The sequence below is a fragment of the Ziziphus jujuba genome, chromosome 4 (assembly GCF_031755915.1).
Source record: "Ziziphus jujuba cultivar Dongzao chromosome 4, ASM3175591v1".
Classification (NCBI taxonomy): Eukaryota; Viridiplantae; Streptophyta; class Magnoliopsida; order Rosales; family Rhamnaceae; genus Ziziphus; species Ziziphus jujuba.
In genome coordinates this window covers 33,210,486-33,232,747 of record NC_083382.1, presented here as the reverse complement: position 1 = coordinate 33,232,747, position 22,262 = coordinate 33,210,486, and the positions used below count along the sequence as shown (strand labels likewise).

Sequence of the window (22,262 nt, the reverse complement as noted above, 5' to 3'; positions counted from 1 at the left end):
CAATCTGTGGAACATGATCATGATAATGAGCACTTCGACATTAATGATATGAATGAATATCGTGGACATGATTATGATCAAGATGAACAATTTGAGATTGAGGTCAACACTGATCGTAGTGAAGATGGGTTACGAGACATTTGTTGGACCCAACATTCGGAACTTTCAGCTGGTGATAGTCGACATGGTGAGTCTCCTTATGGTAGTAGTCCAATTGATAATGTGAATGATGATGTGCTTGCCTCTCCTTGTACCGAAAACCATTTGGACATTCGATAGGATTCTACCGCAACCATGGCTGAACTTAGGGTTAACCATCGCTTCTCATCCGTCAATGCCCATGAAATCATTCGAATCAACCAAATCTTTGCGAGTAAGAATGCACTACAGAAGAAGATTAATCTCTATGCACTAAGGAGAAATTTTGAATTCAAGGTCAAGAAGTCGGATAGAGTCCGATATGAGGTTGTATGTGCAAACAACAATTGCATGTGGCGAATTCGTGCTACCAAACTACATGGTGATAATACAGAGGCCTTCATGATTAGGGCCTTCAAGGATGAGCATATTTGCTCTTTAAATATCATGAAAAGGGATCATCGTCAAGCAACAAGTTCAGTTATCGGAGACATCATCTAGCCAATGTTTGATGGGATTTCAAGGCAATACAAACCTCGAGATATCGTGCATGACATTCGCTCTAATTACAGAGTAAACATAAGCTACAACAAAGCATGGGCTGCTAAGGAAGTTGCACTATCAGGTTTGTGGGGCACGCCAGAAGATTCATATGCAAAACTTCCTTTATGGAGTCACGTTTTGAAGAGCAAAAATCCGGGCACGTTTACTCGAATTGAAACTGATGATCAAAACAGATTTTTATATTTTTTCATGGCACTTGGAGCTAGCATTAGAGGGTTCCAGCATATGCGGAGAGTCGTAGCTGTCGATGGAACTACACTGAAGAATAGATATAGAGGTTTGTTATATATTGCATCATGTTTAGATGGGAACAATCAAATTTATCCACTTGCTTATGGAATAGGCCCTGGGGAGACGGATGCGGCTTACACGTGGTTTTTTGAGAGCTTTAAAGAAGCGTTTGGGGATGATCCGAATATAGCTTTTATATCGAATAGACACAAGAGCATTGCAAAAGCAATACGTACAGTTTTCCCTAATAATCACCATGGCCACTGCACATATCATCTTGGTACAAATTTACGTGCTAAGAAGTTTAAAGGTAATGTCAACGCGATTATATCAACTTTTAATGATGCAGCTAGAGCATATATTGTTGAGGATTTTGATAAGGCCATGCAGCTTTTAGAAGGGGTTAGTATTGAAGCTGTACAATATCTCAAGGATGCAAGTCCTTCAAAATGGGCTAGATCACATTTTCCGGGCAATAGATACAACATAATGACAACTAACATTGCAGAGAGCATGAACTCTGTGCTTATTGATGCTAGGGATAAACCTGTTTTGCCATTACTAGATCACATTCGTGATGTCTTGCAAAGGTGGTGGTATGAACGTCGAACTAACGCTGCTGCAATGCAAACTCCTGTTACTAATTGGTTGGAAAAAATCATGCAGGACCGCTCAAATAATGGCAGCGGCTTACGTGTTATGCCAATGAACTTATATGAGTTTCAAGTTGTTGGCCATGGCATGTTCGTTGGAGTTGTTAACTTAGAAAATAAGACGTGCTCATGCAAGGAATTTGACATTGATAGATTTCCTTGTGTCCATGAAATTGCAGCATGTAAGCATCGACATTAGGGGTGGGCTCGGTGCGGATTGGTTCGGTTTTTGGGGTTTTTTTAAACCTAACCGACCAATTCGGTTTGGGTTGGTTACATAACCGAACCGAACCGAACCCAATACAAAAACCGAACCGAACCGAACCGACCATACTTGATCGGTTTGGGTTGGGTTTGCGGGTTGGGCCGGTCTGGGCTTCGTGTTGGGCCTCGGCCCAAATTGTATATATATATATATATTTCGAATTTGGTATTTTTTGGACCAAAATTGTATAAAAAATTTTTTAGACCTTTTTAATCATCAATCTATATTTTAAATTAGATATTCTTTTCAAATTATTCTTTAAATTAAATAATTTTAACATACATCCATCCACCTAAACAAAAATACCAAATAAGTTAATTATTAAGCATCAAACATATTAAATAATACAACACATAATCATACAACTATAATACAAATCTACTACTACCACCACCCAATTATAAACCATACATCAACAAATAAAGTATATAACAAGTCTACAACCATTATTAGCTACAAAATAAAATACAACCCATATTTGAAATCTAAAATTTTAAAATAAACTTATAATTAAATAAACTAATAATCCATAAAAATAAAAATTAGTTTAAATATTGTTTTCTTCCACATTCTCCATTGCATGAAATGCCACCAGCAGCAACCACAAGCTCACTACCTCAATAAACCAAATTCCATTCATCCTTCAACAAACATTAAAATTATAAATAAACATTAAACATTAAGCATTAAATGTAAAGAATTAGCAATCAATAAACATTAAGTGTATTACTAAAATATTATCTAACGTAAAAGATAATTGATGATTTGGAATTAACAACAAACTTACCAAGTAATCATATATCAATTAGGTGGAGGTAAACTTTGTTTTGTAACCCAAGATGCTCCTAAACAAATTAAAATATGATATTAGATTAATTAGTAAGCTAAACGAAGTTGTAAATATTACTAAAAAATTCTAAAAACTCTAAAATAGATAATAAAAATAAAATTACAAATAATAATAATAAAAAAAATTCTTACCTGATTCAATAGAATCATAATATGCGACATCTTCTATTGGTATTTCAACTCTATAATCATACGTCATAGGCTTTGATTGCAACCAATTTTGAGAACAAATCAAAGCCTCCACCATTTTTGGACCCAATGAACTTCTGAATGCATCAAGAATACGCCCTCCGGTACTAAAAGCAGATTCGGATGCTACTGTAGAAACTGGAATGGCGTATACATCTCTTGCAATTTGAGATAAAATTCGATATTTTGTCCAATTATTTTTCCACCAAGCCAAAATATCAAATTTCTCACTCTCCACATCCTCACATGGATCAAACAAAAATTTATCAACCTCATTCTTTATTTCCAATTCATTTTTTTCCATTTTTCTTTTTTTAAATTGTGATTCTTTCAAACGCCGACGATCATCTATGCTTCCATCATCCAATGAATCCATCATCATCCCACTTTGTTGTGCTTGCATTGATTGACCATCATTTGAATTTGATACTTTAGAACTCCCATTCATAGAATCAATTTCCTTATAGAAGTTGTAAAGGTTAACTAAAGTATCTTTTACATCCCTAGTCAAAGATTCAACCATACCACTTTCATAAGCATCCTCAAAAAGATATGATACATATTCCAGCTTATATCGTGGATCAAGCACAATGGCAATAAGCAACAACTTGTTGACATTTCCAAGTGAACCCCAATATTTGTCAAACTTTATCAACATTTTCTTTGCCATATCGGCCATCAAATGATTTTGACTATTACTCCATTCAACAAGTGCATTATACATCAAACTCAATTCATGAAAACATATATTAGAAGTAACAGTCAAAGAGGCACTAAACTTTAAGGTAACTTCATAAAAAGTAGCAAGAAATTTCACAAAAACCCTTGCACTATCCCAATCTTTAATTAGAGGTGGTCCGGCTCTCTTCCTTCCTACTTCATCTTCCTCAAAATATCTAAGATAATGTCCATCAGCATCTATCATCCTATCAAAACCTTTTTGATACTTCAAAGCCGAGTTCAACATCAAATAGGTGGAATTCCACCTAGTAGACACATCCAAAACCACGGTTTCTTTATATTCAATTTTCTCATTCTCTACACATTCTTTAAATTTGTTTAACCTTGAAGGAGATGATCGAACATATCTAATAGCATTACGAATTCCAGCAATACTATCATGGATTTCCTTTAATCCAAATGTCACAATTAAATTTACAATATGTGCAGCACAACGAACATGTAAAAACTCACCATCCAAAACATTTCCTTTCCAATAATTTAATTTTTCTTTCAAAAAATTAACAGCCACATCATTTGAAGAAGCATTATCAACCGTTATTGTGAAAACCCTTTCAATACCCCATTCAATCAAACAATTTTCTATAACCTTACCAATTGTCTCACCCTTATGATTTTGCACAATACAAAAATTTAAAATTCTCTTATGCAACTTCCAATCATCATCAATGAAATGAGCGGTAAGAGTCATGTAATTGTTATTTTGAATGGAAGTCCATGTGTCCGTCGTAAGACAAACCCTTTGCTTCCTCAATGAAAACACACTCTTCAAAATTTTTTTCTCATCTAAGTACAACTGAAACACATCTCTAGAAATTGTTCTACGAGATGGCGGTTCAAACTTAGGGTTCAAAGCATTACAAAACTTTCTAAACCCTTCTCCTTCAACGTGGCTAAATGGTAACTCGTCCATGATGATCATTTCTGCACATGCAAGCCTACATGCCTCTTTACTAAATGTTGTACTCATAGAGACCAAATTGCTACTACCACTTTCAAATGAAAGAACTTGTTGCTTTTTATCCTCCATCCTATTAGGGTATTTTTTGCATTGGTTCATCAAATGGTTTCGCAATGTACTAGTTCCACATCTCTTGGTATTACATGCATAATCTACCCCACAATGTTTACAATTGCACCTAGGATTATTTGGATCATAATCTGGAATTTTTTCAAAATGTTCCCAAACCCAAGATGGAGCCCTAGAAGGTTTTCTCTTTTGCGTTTTATAAGGTTTATCCAACTGTGAAGGTTGAGATTCAGCTTTATCTGATTCATTTAAATACTCTTCCAATTCATTAATATCATACAAATCATTGTGGCCTTCATCCATCTAGAACCTATTAAAAACAAAATAAACATATACATATATGTATATATATATATATATATATATACAAATATATATACATATAGCTGTCAAAATCAGCAGGCCAGGTTATATTAACAACTTCACAGCAATCAAGTCACACATCACTTCACAATCTCCAAACTTCACAGCAAACAATTTCACAGCCTATGCTTCACTACACTTTCCAAAAGCAATTTTTGACCTTCCCACATGCAAAAATAACGAGAAAAAGGCTAAGTAACTTACCTCCAAATAATAGACAATCACACAATTGTTTGTGATCTTGGAATTAAACAAAGAAAAGGAATGCTATTCGATTTATGCAAGTCACGATAGGCTGTTTGATTTTATCTACAAAACAGGGGAAAAAAATATATTAGACCACAAAGCAAAATAAAAAAAATAAAATTGCAATACTAATTAGAAAAAACAGAAAAAAAATACACTTCTTCCATCCAAACTCCTGGTGTTAAGATTGATTAGAAAAAACAGCATTCCATAGTTTCCATGTATAATATTTTATGTATTTAAAATAGCATAGATTCTTTAAGTAATGGGAAACAACCACCAAAGGAAATTAAAAGAGAATAAATTCCAGAGAATTAGAAGCTTATCAAACCTGCCACATCTGTTCTACCATTTGGAGAGGAATTAGATTCACTGCCCAAATTAGTGCTGACTGCTGAGAGTTTGAGAAGCCTGTCCAACAGGTGATTCAGGCAAGCTGTTTGGTCCTTGAAGGTGACTGAAGAAGTAGCTTTCTTCCAATATATTCTGCGATTGTGAACAAAAAATGCAGGTTAAGGTTTTTATTCATATTTATCAAGACAAAAAGTTTTAGTTATGCATAAATAATTTTGAGTGACTTGAGGAAAAGAACCTCATATATAATTATATATAAATATATAAATAAAATATATATATATATATATATATATATATATATATATATATATATATATATATATATATATATATATATGCAGCTTGTACTTTAAGTTTAGCTTGTACATAATTATGAACATTATTATGATGAATTTATATAATAATTGGACAGATACTGCCAAGTCCACCATTCAACAAAATAAGCCATTTGAATCAAACAAACAACAATATAAACACTCTGATTTGCACAAGATTTTAGGGCATAAATATAAATGAATTGAAATAAAAAAATAATATTTATTTTCCATCATTCATGAAAATGACATAATTGAGTACAAGTATGCATTTTTAACCATTAAGAGCAAGAATCAAATTGGCAATGACAGATTGTTCAACAAAGAAATTAATTTTTAAATATTTTTAAAGTTCTAGATTCAAAATTACTATTATTTGATAAAGAAATTATACATAACCCAAAAAGTTTCCACTTAGTTTTCTTAATCATTGTTCTTTTTTATATCACTTATCCCCAACCAAATCATTCTGCACCTACACCATTACACAAGAAAAGAATAAACTTAAACATCACCGAAAAGAAAAAAAGTGAAATTTGACTATCTTTTAAGAGGAAATTTGACTAGTCTGAGTCAATACTCAATATTTTATTGGATTACCGGATTTTAGACAAGAGCATGAAAAAGTAATGAATTAACTGCCTTCTATGGCAGTCTTTAACTCTTTTTAAGCCAGCAAAAGCTCCGCTACTCACTCTTTTAAATAGATCACAGCAACTGGGTATTTTCTACTTTTCATTTTCAGTTCTCTGTATTTGCTTTCTCTGAATCTGTTTTTTTTTTTTTTTGGGTGTTTCCAGAAAGTAATAAAAATACTATTTTTCTGTTTTTCTGCTTGTGTTTGTTTTTTCTCTAAATCAGAATCAGATGGTGCCATTCTCATCTTGTTGCTGTATCGATTGAGATGAGAGGAGCTTCTCCGAGTCCCGTGGAGCCCAGACTCCGTTTGTCTACTTCAGCTAAGTCAGTCTCTTTCTGTCTCTGTCTCTTTGTTTTCTGTGTTTCATTGCTTTCATTTCTGGGTTTTTAGCTTAATTGGGTTGTGAAGGATGATTGCAATTTCCCGGAAAATTGTTTAATTTGTGCATAGGTGTTTCAGTGTTTGTGTAATTAGGATGTAGAGTGAGCCTCGTGAAAGTGTTGAGTGTTACAAGATTTGAATTGTGTGAGATGCAAAGATCTATTTAATTTTCCAATCCGAAGGGAAGCAGAAAGGAACGAAAAAAAAATAAAATAGAAGTTGCTAACTCGAAATAAAATAAAATTATGAAAGATTTCCTTTCAATTTCAATCAATCAATAATCACTATAATAATAATAAGAAATATAATGATTTTTACCTGCAGAGCTTGGGACTTGGGAGGGTGACGAGTGGTGGCGTTGCTTGGGAGTTCAATCGGGTGGTGGCTGGCCGGAGGATGCTGCCTGCGAGTGGCGATTGGCGACGCGAATGCTAGGGCTTCAATTTCGTTTTGTGAGAATCTGAGATTGTGTTCTGTTGAGTGCTGTCACTGTTGTGTATTGTGTTTTCATCTTGAAATCCAACGGTGGTAATTAGATGGTGAGAGATCAATGGCTTACAAAATTTCATAGAAATAATTTAATGAAAATAATTTTTGCAAAATGGCTCTTTGGTTATGAAACGGTTCGGTTCGGGTTGGGTGGGTTAAAATTCCTTCCAACCCGTAACCCGAACCGAAAATCTAACATTTAAATATGTATAACCCGACCCAAACCGACTAAACAATAAAAACCAACCCAAACCGACCCAAATTCTTCGGTTTGGTCGGTTTTGTCGGGTCAGGTCGGTTTTTGCCCACCCCTAATCGACATATCTCTCCATATTTCCTTTGCTCGACGCATTACTCAGTTGACTCACTCCGTGATGCATATTCGGAAACCATATATCTACTTGGAGATAAAAGTCAGTGGCATGCTCCAGATGATGTCATAAACCAGGTTGTACTTCCACCTCAAATTGGCAAACAGTCAGGAAGACCGAGAAAGAAGAGGATTCAATCTCAAGGAGAGGAGCGTCATCAATATAGATGCAGGAGGTGCAAACAGGTTGGTCACAACAGCTGATCATTCTCCACCGTCGTACCTCTTGATAGCACTAACAACCAACAGCACCACTGAAACGAACGCCCATCAATCGCATGATGCTATATTCAGACAATGAGGCCATGTTATGTGGTATGCGTGTGTATGAAATGTAGTCAGGAATGCAATTAGTTGGTCAACCGCGTAACGTGTGTTTTGGTGTAATGGACGTTGGCTTTATGTGTTCTTTTATTGTCAAATTCATCTGTCATATTGTTTTGTTAACATATCATTCCGTCTTCAGTTTTTGGTTCAGTTGTTTGTATGTTTCTTACTATTGCATGGATGATATTACTGCCCAATGGTAATGACCAATGCATCATCGGTAATTGACATTTGTACACCGTCGTAAAAGACTCACAACAATTCCATCCGGCAACTTCAATCATGTGTGTTCCAACCAATAACATGCTAAATGTAGCATTATTAATGATAAATTCTGGCAAAGTAAGTGATCAAACGGCATTAAAAAATGAAAACGTTCAATTTGTTTTTGATTCAAAAATTACCGAAGGTTTCGTCGGTAATTATCGAAAAACTATGGCAATCACATTTTACCAATTTTTTGGGCCCCACAAGTCCCTAAGATGTGTTGAATGCAAAAAAATGAAAAATATGGATTCTAAAATTATCCTAAGGAGAGAAAATCCAAAAATTGCTTAAAAAGTTCTCAAATTTTCTAAAAAAATAGGATGACTGTTCACCCTCGGTAATTCCCGAGGAAATCGTCGGTAACCAACAAATACCCTCTGGAAAAATTACCGACGATTTCGTCGGTAATTCCCGAGGGTGTACAGTCCATAACATTTTACCAATTTTTTGGGCCCCACAAGTCCCATAACGTGTGTTGAATGCAAAAACATGGAAAATAGGGATTCTAAAATTATGCTAAGTAGAGGAAATCCCAAAATTTCATAAAAGTGTATCAAATTTTTGCAAAAAATTTGGATGATTGTTCACCCTCGGTAATTCCCGAGGAAATCGTCGGTAACCAACACATACCCTCTGGAAAAATTACCGATGGTTTCGTTGGTAATTACCGAGGGTGTACAGTCAATCAATTTTTCCAATTTTTTTGGGCCCCACAAGTCCTATAACGTGTGTTGAATGCAAAAAAATGAAAAATATGGATTCTAAAGTTATCCTAAGGAGAGAAAATCCCAAAATTGCTTAAAAAGTTCTCAAATTTTGCAAAAAAATTGGATGACTGTATTCCCTAGGCAATTCCCGAGGAAATCGTTGGTAACCAACACATACCCTCTGGAAAAAGTACCGACGGTTTCGTCGGTAATTACCGAGGGTGTACAGTCCATCACATTTTACATGTTTTTTGGGCCCCACAAGTCCCATAACGTGTATTAAATGCAAAAACATGCAAAATAGGGATTCTAAAATTATGCTAAGGAGAGAAAATCCCAAAATTTCATAAACGTGTCTCAAAATTTACAAAAAAATTGGATGACTGTACCCCCTCGGTAATTCCCTAGGAAACCGTCGGTAACACAACACATACCCTCTGGAAAAATTACCGACGGTTTCGTCGGTATTTACCGAGGGTGAACAGTCATCATATTTTTTTGCAAAATTTGAGACACGTATAGGAAATTTTGGGAGTTTCTCTCCTTAGCATAATTTTAGAATCCCTATTTTGCATGTTTTTGCATTCAACACACGTTATGGGACTTGTGGAGCCCAAAAAACTTGTAAAATGTGATGGACTGTACACCCTCGGTAATTACCAACGAAACCGTTGGTAATTTTTCCAGAGGGTATGTGTTGGTTACCGACGATTTCCTCGGGAATTACCGAGGGTGAACAGTCATCCAATTTTTTTGCAAAATTTGATACCCTTTTATGAAATTTTGGGATTTTTTCTACTTAGTATAATTTTAGAATCTCTATTTGCCATGTTTTTGCATTCAACACACGTTATGGGACTTGTGGGGCCCAAAAAATTGGTAAAATGTTATGGACTGTACACCCTCGGGAATTATCGACGAAACCGTCGGTAATTTTTCCAGAGGGTATTTGTTGGTTACCGACGATTTCCTCGGGAATTACCGAGGGTGAACAGTCATCCAATTGTTTTGCAAAATTTGAGACACTTTTATGAAATTTTGGAATTTTCTCTCCTTAGTATAATTTTAGAATCCCTATTTTGCATGTTTTTGCATTCAACACACGTTATGGGACTTGTGGGGCCCAAAAAATTGGTAAAATGTTATTGACTGTACACCCTCGGGAATTACCGACGAAACCGTCGATAATTTTTCCAGAGGGTATGTGTTGGTTACCGACGATTTCCTCGGGAATTACCGAGGGTGAACAGTCATCCAATTTTTTTACAAAATTTGATACACTTTTATGAAATTTTGGGATTTTTTCTACTTAGTATAATTTTAGAATCCCTATTTGCCATGTTTTTGCATTCAACACACGTTATGGACTTGTGGGGCCCAAAAAATTGGTAAAATGTTATGAACACCCTCGGGAATTACCAACGAAACCGTCGGTAATTTTTCCAGAGGGTATTTGTTGGTTACCGACGATTTCCTCAGGAATTACCGAGGGTGAACAGTCATCCAATTTTTTTGCAAAATTTGATACACTTTTATGAAATTTTGGGATTTTCTCTACTTAGCATAATTTTAGAATCCCTATTTGCCATGTTTTTGCATTCAACACACGTTATGGGACTTGTGGGGCCCAAAAAATTGGTAAAATGTTATGGACTGTACACCCTCTGGAATTACTGACGAAACCGTCGGTAATTTTTCCAGAGGGTATTTGTTGGTTACCGACGATTTCCTCAGGAATTACCGAGGGTGAACAGTCATCCAATTTTTTTGCAAAATTTGATATACTTTTATGAAATTTTGGGATTTTCGTGTATTTGTGTGTTCGTGTAAAGCCGTTTGTTTGGTTTTTTGTATTTGTGTGTTTGTGTAAAGACGTTTAGAAAAAGGAAATTTTTGTTTGGTTTAAAATATAATAGGATATGTAAGTAATTTTTTTTTGTTTGAAGGTTACAATGGATATTGAGGGGTAGAACAAAAAAGATATCAAGTGAGGGGGCAAAAATCATTAACCTCGGTCCTATGAGGGTATTGGGCCAAATTCCCCAAGCCCGAGCCTGCCCTGCAGTTCTGTTTTTTGGGAGAAAAACTGCCCTTTTAGAGTCGGTGCACTGTGGTTTTCGGGATGAACGGGACAAATCGACATTCCTATGCATAAAAAAAAAAATAACCCACTGATGCATCGAAGAAAAACAAACATAAAGAAAGCAATTAATTTAAATATAAATCAATTTCATTAAAAATGTATTATATATTTTCTAAACAAAAATAATACTAGTTGGTATGTGAATGAGTGGGGACACGTCACAAGCTAACTTTGATATGTGGAGTTACCTGAGCCAAAAAAAATAATAATAATAAAAAAAGAAAAATTAAGACAACCCGACATCTCTCTCTCTCTCTCTTTTTCTCTCTGTATAAATTGTTCAAAAGATTAAAGGCTTATTAGCTTCCATTAAGGCATTAACCCTCTTCTTCTTCTACTTATGTTCTCTGTAAAACCTAGAGAAGAGAAAGAAATTGATGGGGATGTACTTGGAGGTGATGGAAGGGAGAACGTGGTACACAAGGCTTTCACCGGCAGCTTTCTTCACCATCTCCTGTAAATAAGCTTCGCCGATATTTATTCCCCCCCCCCCCCCCCCCCCCACCCCCAATTCCAATTATGTCGTTGACATTTTCCTTGAACATAATATCTCGACATTTTTTTCACTGTTTATTGTAAATTAATTGATTAAGAAAAATATAACATCTTTTTAATATTTTCATAATTTTAATAATCAATTTGATAATTAATTAATTAAATTAAATAATTTTAATATTTTAATAAAAAACATTTATTTTTTAAAATAAATTTTCATTATTTTTGATAAATATTTAATATTTCTATGATTAATTTTATATTTTAAATTTTTAATATTTCTATTAATATACGAATTTTAAAATTTAAGTAGAAAGAGTTTTTAAATTACCAAAAATGAACTTGATATGGAACATGGTTTCATTAAAGATACTTGAAATATTTGGATCTAATTTTCTTATAAAAAGTTGGGCTTCAAATAAACAATTATAACTTTTGGATCCAACTTGTGAAGCAAGTGAACCAAACCCACAACTAGCGGTAGCCCAATAAAGTCTTCAGGTATGCTGATAACGTCACCAATTAATGTCAAAGCAAATACGAGTCGAAGGCTTGTGGGGCTTTTATTTTTGTTTTTTAATTAGTGTGGGCTTTCTTGACTTACAGCATCTGACAGCAAATCGTTTGGGCATATGTATTTTTAAATTTGGCATTAGTTTGAACATTTCAATACTAAGTTCCAAATTTTAACATTGGTTTTTAAATAGAAAATGCTAAAAAAAAAAAAAAAATTGGTCCCACGCTCTGATTTAAATTGCTGTAAATCTCACTTTAATTTTACTTATACCACTTTATAAAAAGTGAAAGTCAAAATCAAACCAACAAATGGTGTGGGCCTTATATACTTTGTTATAATGGACTGTCAAAAAATGACGTAGCAAAATATACAAAGCTGAATTGGAGCGAGGAAAAAAAAAAAAAGGAAAAAAGGTTATCTAGCTAATGGTATGTTATTGAAGATGCTTTAATAATTTAACTAAAAAAGAAGATATAAATACAATAGGTTGGTATGACTTTGGTTGAAATTCCAAAAATTCTTACATTTTGTTTTGTTTTGTTTTTTTTTTTTTTTAATGTAAAATCATGAATAGTTTGTTATCGTAATAAGAAATTGTTAAATTAATAAATAATATGTATATATTAAAAGAAAGAAAGAAAAAGAAAGAGTTAGTTTTGGCCTTGGGTTTCATTTTCAATTGAACTTTTGGCTTGATTTAATATGTAAATGAATAGATTAAATGATGGAATACTATAATTAATTTCCAATTATATTGTCATATTGTACCTGTACAGTATATGTCAATTCTAAAATAGGCATTCACACTTGTTCTTTAATTAATAATTACTGTCTTTATTAATACCTTCGATCGGATTCGTCGTCCAAGCACGTGCTGATCATATTCATATCTGAAAGTCGGTCGGCCAAAAGCGATTAAGTCATGCAAAGAAATAAATAGACATTTGGGGATGTAATTTGTGGCGTCAACCTATAGGGTTTATCGTTTTTCTAATTTCTTCCCTAGTAGAATGTGAGAGATTGCCTTTTGATTTACCAGAAGCGGAAAAAGAATTAGTAGCAGGTTATCAAACCAAATATTGGGAGATAAAATTTGGTTTATTTTATGTTGCTTCCTATCTAAACCTATTAGTTTCGTCATTATTTGTAACAGTTCTTTACTTGGGCGGCTGGAATATCTCTATTCCGTATACGTGGCCATGATTTTTAATTAGTAATAAACTTGTTGGAAAACTGTAATCGTACACTGAAAATTTTGTGTGGTGGGACAGCCGGAAAGTCAACATACAGATACATTTAAGTTCGAAAAGTATGATCTTTTTTTTTTAAAGAAAAACGAAATTTTGGAATGTTATATGCTATGCTTGTATTTCTGATGACGTGATCAGAATGTTCCTACCATGTGTACGTTATCTCACTCTTTTTTTTCTAGTATTATTGTGTTAGTTGGAAAGCTATAATCATACCTGCATACATCATTCTCGGTGGGACAGCCGGACAAGATCTTGTCTTTAAATGGAAAAAAAAATAAAAATAAATTGGAATGTTGTAGGCCATGCGTGTGTTCTGATGACTTGATCAGACTGTCTCCAATGATGTGGACATTATTCCAGTCTCTTTTTCTTCTAGTATTGTCTTAATCGTGAAGATTCTAGTTGTATAACTGGCTAGGATACCAAATAAATTGACTTTCAATTTTTCGTTAATAGTAATTTAATCATGATAACGTGGGTTAAAAATACACCCATTCTCTTTTAAATTAAAAATTATTATATAATAAAATAATAATAATAATATAATATTATAATTTAAAATTTTAAATGTTAAAATTAAAGTGGCATTAGTATTTTTTTTTATAAAAAAAAATAACATTTATAAAAATTAATTTAATTATCAAATAAAATTGATTCAATTGATCATTTGAGAAAGTCAAAATTAATTATAACTCTAACATCTTCTTAACAGTTCTACCTTTCAATTTGGTATGAAATCAATGATTCAAAAAAAAAAAAAAATTCTGATTTAAACTTTAATAACTTCACCCAAAACAAAAACACATATAATTAAAATATATAGCCTAAAAGAGATGGCCATGTAAAAAGAAATGTTAGGAAAAAAATATTAAAAAAATTAATAATTTATCTTTTATAAAAAAAAAAGAAGATACTTCAACTCAAGCCAGCAAAAAAAAAAAAAAAAAAAAAAAAAATTGAAAAAGGTTTTGACGAAATGGATAGTGCTTACCATCCGGCAGATAATAAGTCGAATGACTTAGATTTGTAAGACCGCGATTATGTATCCGGACTTATCAGTAGGGACAACGAAGTGCGTGGCGAGCGACAAGGCAGTCAAACGAATAACGACAAACTAACCGACGGCGATTATCTATCCGTACTTATCACTAGGGACAACTAGAGTGCATAACAAACAAAGAGCGCGTGCTTTCCGAAGAAAATAACGACAGACCAGTTTTCTTTGTTTTTGGACGGTTGGGATTGAGTAGGTCCCGCAATTGAATATCTTTCCGGATCTTGTCTTTAAGTGAATAAAAAATAACGTTTTTTTAATTATTATTGTTTAAAAGGAAAACAAATAAAAGTTCTTCAACCATTTACTTTTATTTGGAAAAATGTAAAGCTACTTTGTATGAAAACAGGGGAGGCATCTTTAACCTTAAAAAAACAGGGGAGTAAAACTACTTTTTACAGAAACATGGGAGGTATTACCTTAAAAAACACAGGGGAGTAAAACTACTTTTTATAGACACAGGGGAAACAGGGGAGGTATTACCTTAAAAAAAAAAAAAAATTAAAAGACCATTAACCACGGATTAAAAAGCCAATGACGAATATCTTGGTCAAAAATCATTAACCATGGAGTTATTGGTCACAATATAGAAACATCATTTATTGTGGCTTAAAATATTCACCCATAAAATTTAGAATTTCAACCACTACATTTATTGTGGCTGGTACCTCTATTTTCTTAGTGGCTCCTTCAAAACAAATAATTAGATCATTGTAGTTCATGTCCATTTCCTGCATTAAATTGAAGATTCGTCACCATTAACTCTAAAATTTAACATATATAAAAGAAGATCATCAAGTTTGCAGAATGATCATAAAAATAAATTTACATTTTTTTGAAGTCTAGCATCTATATATATAAGTGCAACTGGCATTAACAACTTGCAACTTTAGTTAATACAAGGCCTGTTGACTAGAATAGCTTACAAAATGCAAGTTACAGCTTATAAAATCTTTGTGATAAATTTTTTTACAAAGTAATATGTTAATAGAATTTCAGTTATTGTTAATATAGATAGTCATGGTCTAGTGGTTCCTTTATATATATGGTTCTGTATTCAAGTAATTGTAATCATCAAAATATATATGCATAATACATTTGTTTTTTGATGTAGGATTTCAATCTAAATAGAATAGAACAGGCTCAATAGCTATATAAAGAATATAAATGAAACTGTATGCAAACGTCATATATACCATTACCAATCACTTGATGCATGGAGAGAGAGTTAGTAGGCTGGAACAAGTAATTATAGAAGGACCCCACTATGCGCATTATAGATATAAAATCTAGTGAAAGATATTGTGTGGGAAGTCAAAGGAATTAAGAGTTTGTCTAGTTTATGGTAGACAATCAGCAGAGCAGAACATATATGCAGATATATAGCAAAATATAAAAGAACGCTACAAAACTGGCCGATAATCCATGCCTAAATAACTTAACTGGGAGTTACTTTGGGTACGTATGTCAGCTATAGCTTCAATATCCAATCATTAATTTAATTTGAGATTCATAAAAACATATAGAAATCAAAAGGGGACTGTTAATAGCCGAGGGACCCGTCCTCATTATAATTCTATATCTATATTTGATGAGCCAATAAAGTGAAAAAGAATGCCAAATTCTTTTTATATATGAATTATAAATAAAAATTATACTTCAAATTTTTCTATTTTAAATCCTCCAGCTAAATCCTTTTATTTTATTGTTTTTGTTTTTTGTACTATCTAAAAAATCTGAAGCAATAGAAGATTATGGATTAATTAATAGTTCTTGCATGCGAATTGTAAGGGTCTCTTTATGCGAAAACGTATGCATGGTAGACCTATAAGAAATAAAGTGGTATACTTTTAATCATTTTTTGTCCTTAAATAAGATAACGAATTAAAGTAAGATGGGATTTTAAAGTTGTCTCTTATATATCATATATATATATATATGTTTGTGTGTGTGTATATATGTGTGTATGTTAATTGTTTGATCGTAACATTTGTCTTAATCACAAACCAAAAGGATGATGATACGTCATCGATGACCTCTTTTGTTTATAAAGAAGAACTGATTGTAATAAAGCTAGTCATGCTGTTCAACATAAATTATTTAGTAAGGAGCTTAAAGGTACATTTTACCCACCCATCAGAGATTTATAAATAATATCTAATACAGACATAGTGCAATATATGGTCTAAATCAAGTTCAAACAGAAAACATCCTTTTCACTGATGACTTAGCAATACAACCCAAACTTCAAGGAACGTTTGATTGATAAAAATATTTGACAGAAATAAGGCAAAACACATTATATAGTAATAAAAAAAAACATAAACTTGACAGGATAGCCAAAAAATAAAAAATAAAAAATAAAAAATAAAAACTCTTTGACCTAATCTTATAATGGCCTTGCGTTCAAATAAAAGACATCCCAATCACTTGCATAATTGACAAAGCATACTTCCAAAACTCAAATAGTATGAAGAATAAAGATAACTCCAAGAAAAAAAGAAAAAAAGAAAAAAAGAAAGAGCATAAAGTATAATTGACAGTTATAAGGCTGAGATGTAATCCACGCACATGTGATCAAGTATCAATCCCAACCAGCCCAACAAATAAATTAAATTTCATGATATTATGAGCCACCTGCAAATATTATATAAGTAAGCAGTAAAATATATATATATATATATATGTTTAAATTTTTATTTTTTTTCCTGATAAAAGACGTGAAGAATAAATTGTTACCTCTAGCTTGTTTATTATTATTAGAGAGTAGACGTGTTATTATAGTCATAATGAATTTGAATGTTAGTCATCATTTCCTCAAAACCTTAGAGAGTGAGTACCAGATTAATACTATGCTAATAATTTAGTATTGAGAATGTTTTAACTTAATTATGATAAATATTCTAAAATATAAAACATAAACTTTATTAAATCAATACAGCCTTATTTTTTTATGTGTACAAATTAGTTCACTGTCCAATTTATTTTATATTGTTAATTCATGACTAATAATTTATAATAAAAACAAAAAGACAGAGGTACTTGAGGATATAGTTTTCACGAAAAAGACTTTGGTAAGTTTGTCCGAAAATTATTTTAGAAATTGTAATTGATTAGTCAAATCAGCAAGCAGAAAGCAAAATGAATATCTTTCAACATATTCTGTGGGGTAGTCCTGCTCTCTACCTTTTTCTCACTTCACTTCCCGTCTCTGTGATAGGACGTCCAACAACTCAGGGAAACCAACTGGTTATAAATAACTGATGGCTAAACCTTTCAGAGTTCACTATCTTTCTGTCACTTCACTCGCTGTCTCTGTCAGAGGACACCAGTAATTCAGTGAAACCAAACATCCCCTGTAAATATAACTTCTGCTGAGCTACTAAACCATTCAGAGTTCAGCAATCAGTACCGGCTCATCAACCCAAATTAAGAAACAATGGAGAAAACAAACAAGGATCGCTTCGTGAAAGAGTTGACGAAAACCGATGTGGAAGACAAACTTTCAGTCCCAAGCAAGTATGTTTCTTATCATCGCCTTAATCATCATGCACGACTCCAGGTTGCTGATTTCGATAGTGGCAACGTCTACGAATTCCAATTGTCACTTCGGGAAGCTGGGAACAAGCCTACGTTTATGTTCCAGGGATGGCATCGTTTTGTAGTGGAAAAACAACTTCGAATTGGCGACAAGATCTATTTCGACAAGATGGAAGATGGAACGTTTCGAATTAAAGTTCTTCCAAACTCTTTTTCAAGGATCGTTCCAAACGCGGAAACGGGAATTAGTTCTTAGATTCCCGTTACCTCATCGTTAGTGTTGTTTTCATCTTAATTTGCCAGTTTGTACTCAATAAGCCCTATAGAAAAATATTGGGCAGTGTTTGTAAGCTTTTGCTTTGGTTGTTCCCTGCTGCTTAATTAGTCATATTTTGCTTTGCTATTATGTGTGCTATATCCAGTGTGAATTTAAATTTTAGTTAATTTGGTGCTGTGCTGCTACTTCTATATTTTGCTTTCAACAAACCTTACGCTCTCTCACTCTCTCACTTTTCTTTATCTCCTCTTAAGTCAATTTAATTCTTTAACTTCCTAAAAAAGTAAAAAAAAAAAATTTTTACATGGTTGATTATTTGATAAAACTAGTATTAATTATATTTTAAATCATCACTATAATATCTTAGTAACAGTTTTACCATTTTTTATTATTTCTTTTCCAATAGACTGGTGTAAAAGTTTTGATGCGTTGCATGCTGCTAGAGAAAAATATAAACCTCCAATAACTTTAAATTTTTGTAAAAAAAAATAATAATTTAACTTGGTATTAGAGTTAACAATCCAAGAAGTTCTGAGTTTAAAATTTAACAACTCTACCATAAGGATGTTTTTGTTTAAATTAATATATTTCTCAGTTAGAATAACAAAAAATGCAAAATAAAATAAAAGTTTAAAACTAACACATCCACATGGTGTACTGTATTTATAAATATACAACCACTAAGATACTAGGTATGGGATATACCAAAACAAATAAATACATGATAAATAATACTAGATTTGGGGTCTACGTTCTCAACTGCACACGCATGGTATTAAAACCACATGTGCTTAATCCAAAAAAACAAAATCAGAAACCAATAAAGACACAGCTGTATATAATAGTATTACTGATTTCTTTAAATATTCACAAAATTATACCAACTCTTTTGCGTTTTCCTTCGTACAAACTCTTAATTAATTTATAAATTAGTTTACCTCATTTACCATATATATATGGGAAAGTGTTGAGGGTACCATGCGATTTTCCAATGATTTAACAATTTATTAATCCATTAATTAGTTATATAAAACACAGAAATTAATAACCTGTATTTTAGTGAATAATTGTCTTAGTTTCTAGTTAATTAGTAATGGGCATGACTTCAAAAAAAAAAAAAAAAGTAATGAACATGATTTTTTTTTTCTTGGTAAATGAGTAATGGACATGATTGACAGTAACTAAAGCAACAGTATCTAATATAAAGTTTTCAGGAGTGAGTTCAGTCAGGTACGGAAATTAAGGTACATGATTGCTGGTTGTTGGCCGTACATTATTTTTCCTACTTTTAGTACTTTCGGTACTTATTTAATGTTTTAGTACTTTGTAACTGGAGATGGATTCTTCATCTATTGGTAAGAGGATAATTGACCACCCTGCGATGATTAATAATTACTAAGATCGCTTATTTATTTCAGAAAGGTCCAAAAGAATAATGAACATGCTGTCTCTATATTATTTATTATAAAACAAAATGAAAAAGGAAGTTATTTTGGCCTTGGATTGGGCGGACAATTGAACAATTTCTATATTTATTTCAAATTTTTATCTCACCTATCATCAGGTGATTAATTTCAAATATGAAAAATCTTCAAGTACAATATTTTTTTGTAACATTACTAATGATATTTCTATGTTCAATGGAGTTGCGTGCTAGACTTTATATCTAGATTTTGCTGCCATCATGCTTTTAGAAGAAAATTGAAGGATAATCCACTTTTCATAGCCATTAGGCGAATTAAAGCATGCCTATACCTGTACTTTTAAAAATTACAAATAATTATAGAAAACTCATAAGCTTATGTGGCAGTCATATAACTCCAACCCTGGTTTAATTTAAGATTCAAATTGAATCAAAAAAGAAAAAAAGAAAAAGAAAAGCTTTTGCTATCATTATATTTGATAGCAACAACCCAGAATTCAACACTTTCTCATATATATATATATATATATATTTTTTAAATGTAATAGCAAAAGCATATATTTGAATTCAATCTATTAAACTGTCTGTAAAAAAAAGATAATAATAATAACAGAAATAAATGTTTGAATAAAGAAAGATAACAAAATTTAAAAGTTTGATACATTTTGGAAGCTTTCTATTAAAGTTTAAATTAATAAGTTTCTTAATTAGTCTCGACTCATAAAATTTACAATTGAAACTCTTAATGATCTGCACATTTATTGATCAATTAAAGTGAATAAGAATACTCATATCTTATCATTTGACTATATATATATATATGTTTAAATTACAAATAATAATAATAATAAAAAACTCATAACATCCAGTCTATTTATATATATATTGTCGCTCAATTCTCTTATTCTATCATTCGATTTCAATAATTGATCTCATTCACACACTAATCCATCTTAAACTAATATTTTGCTCCTAACGTGACTATCCATATTAGTCAAATTAATAATAATTCCATGATATGGATGGTGTACTTTCACTCATACCACTATGACTTAGTCGGTTATGATAGACATCTTTTGCTTCCCTGTCTACTTTCATCATAAGCATGGCAAATATTAAAACAAAAAGCGACAAAAAGGTTAGAAAAAACCAATGCAAAACTATTACTAAATGAAGACAAACATAACAGGTCCAGTTAGTGAAAAATATTGGTTAGATCTAGAGACGTTTATGCTTTCACCATCGCTAAATGATGAAAAAGTACAATAATTCCTATTTGCCAAAAATAGTGAAAGAACACATGATGAAGAGTTTATAATTGCATTATGAAGTTTGGACAAATAATTTGAATAAAGTCAGAACAAATAAAATAGAAAGTGCATCTAATAAACTATACTGCACTTAAAAGAAGAAAAAGAAATAAGTAAAAAGACTGCTAGTCATGGAAAGAAAGAAAGAAAGAAGAAAAAGAAATAAGTAAAAAGATTGCCAATCAGAGAAAGAAAGAAAGATAAAGACAAAAGAAAGTAAGGAACTAGCTAGCTACTTAGCTAGCCATTGAAAGTAGGCAACAATTGGTATCATAGCTCATGGCAAACATAAACAATTTGGCTTCCCTTATTCCCTGCTTCAATGGAGAAGATTATGATTATTGGAGCCATCAGATGAAGGTACTGCTAAAATCATTTAAGTTATGGAGTATTGTTGAAGATGGATATGAAGAGCCAGAAGATGAAGAGAGTCTAACTACAGCAGAAAGCATTTTGTTGAAAGAAAAAAGAGAGAAAGACAGCAAAGCTCTCTTTCAGATTTATCAAACCATTGAAAGACCAGTATTTGAAATTGCAAAAGCAGAAACATCCAAGCAAGCCTGGGACATGATCCAATCAGCATATAAAGGAGGGGAAAAAGTGAAAAAGGTACGTGTGCAAACTTTGAGAGCAGAATTTGAATGTTGTCGTTGCAGTAGAAGAATCAAAGGATTTATCTACTGTTTCAATAGAGGAGTTATTTGGCATTTTAAAGTCTCATGAATTTCGAGTAAATAAAAGAACTCTTGCTTCATCCGGTCAGACTTCGGTTGACCAAGCTCTTAAATCACAAGTTACAAATACAGGAGGGCAAAATTTCTCACGAGCTAATTTTAGAGGACGTGGTAGAGGAGTCAATACTAGTGGAAGAAATCCTAAATTTCATGGAAGAGGGAGAGGAAGTCCAAGCAAAGAAGATCCTTCAGTAGAAAATATAAATCAGCCAGAGAACACACCACAAAGAGGAAGAGGTGGCAGATTCAGAGGAGGAAGAGGAAGAGTTTCTAATTTTCATGGACGTGGCTATTTTGAATGCTTTTATTGTCAAAAGTGAATGTTGGAATAATCCAGCTAACCAACAAAAGAATACTGGGTTCATCCATGATAAGGAGGAAGGTAATTCTGAAAC

General features: G+C 32.5%; 1 long non-coding RNA gene across 1 annotated transcript; it reads right to left on the bottom strand.

Annotated features, from left to right (window-relative positions):
* Nucleotides 1-4,994: 4,994 nt before the first annotated feature.
* Nucleotides 4,995-7,749, bottom strand: LOC132803379 (uncharacterized). Its single transcript, XR_009638573.1, has 3 exons — nucleotides 7,280-7,749; nucleotides 5,601-5,755; nucleotides 4,995-5,332 (listed from the first exon to the last, which is right to left on the bottom strand). It is a non-coding gene; the product is annotated as an uncharacterized LOC132803379 (long non-coding RNA).
* Between the last annotated feature and the right edge of the window lie 14,513 nt (nucleotides 7,750-22,262).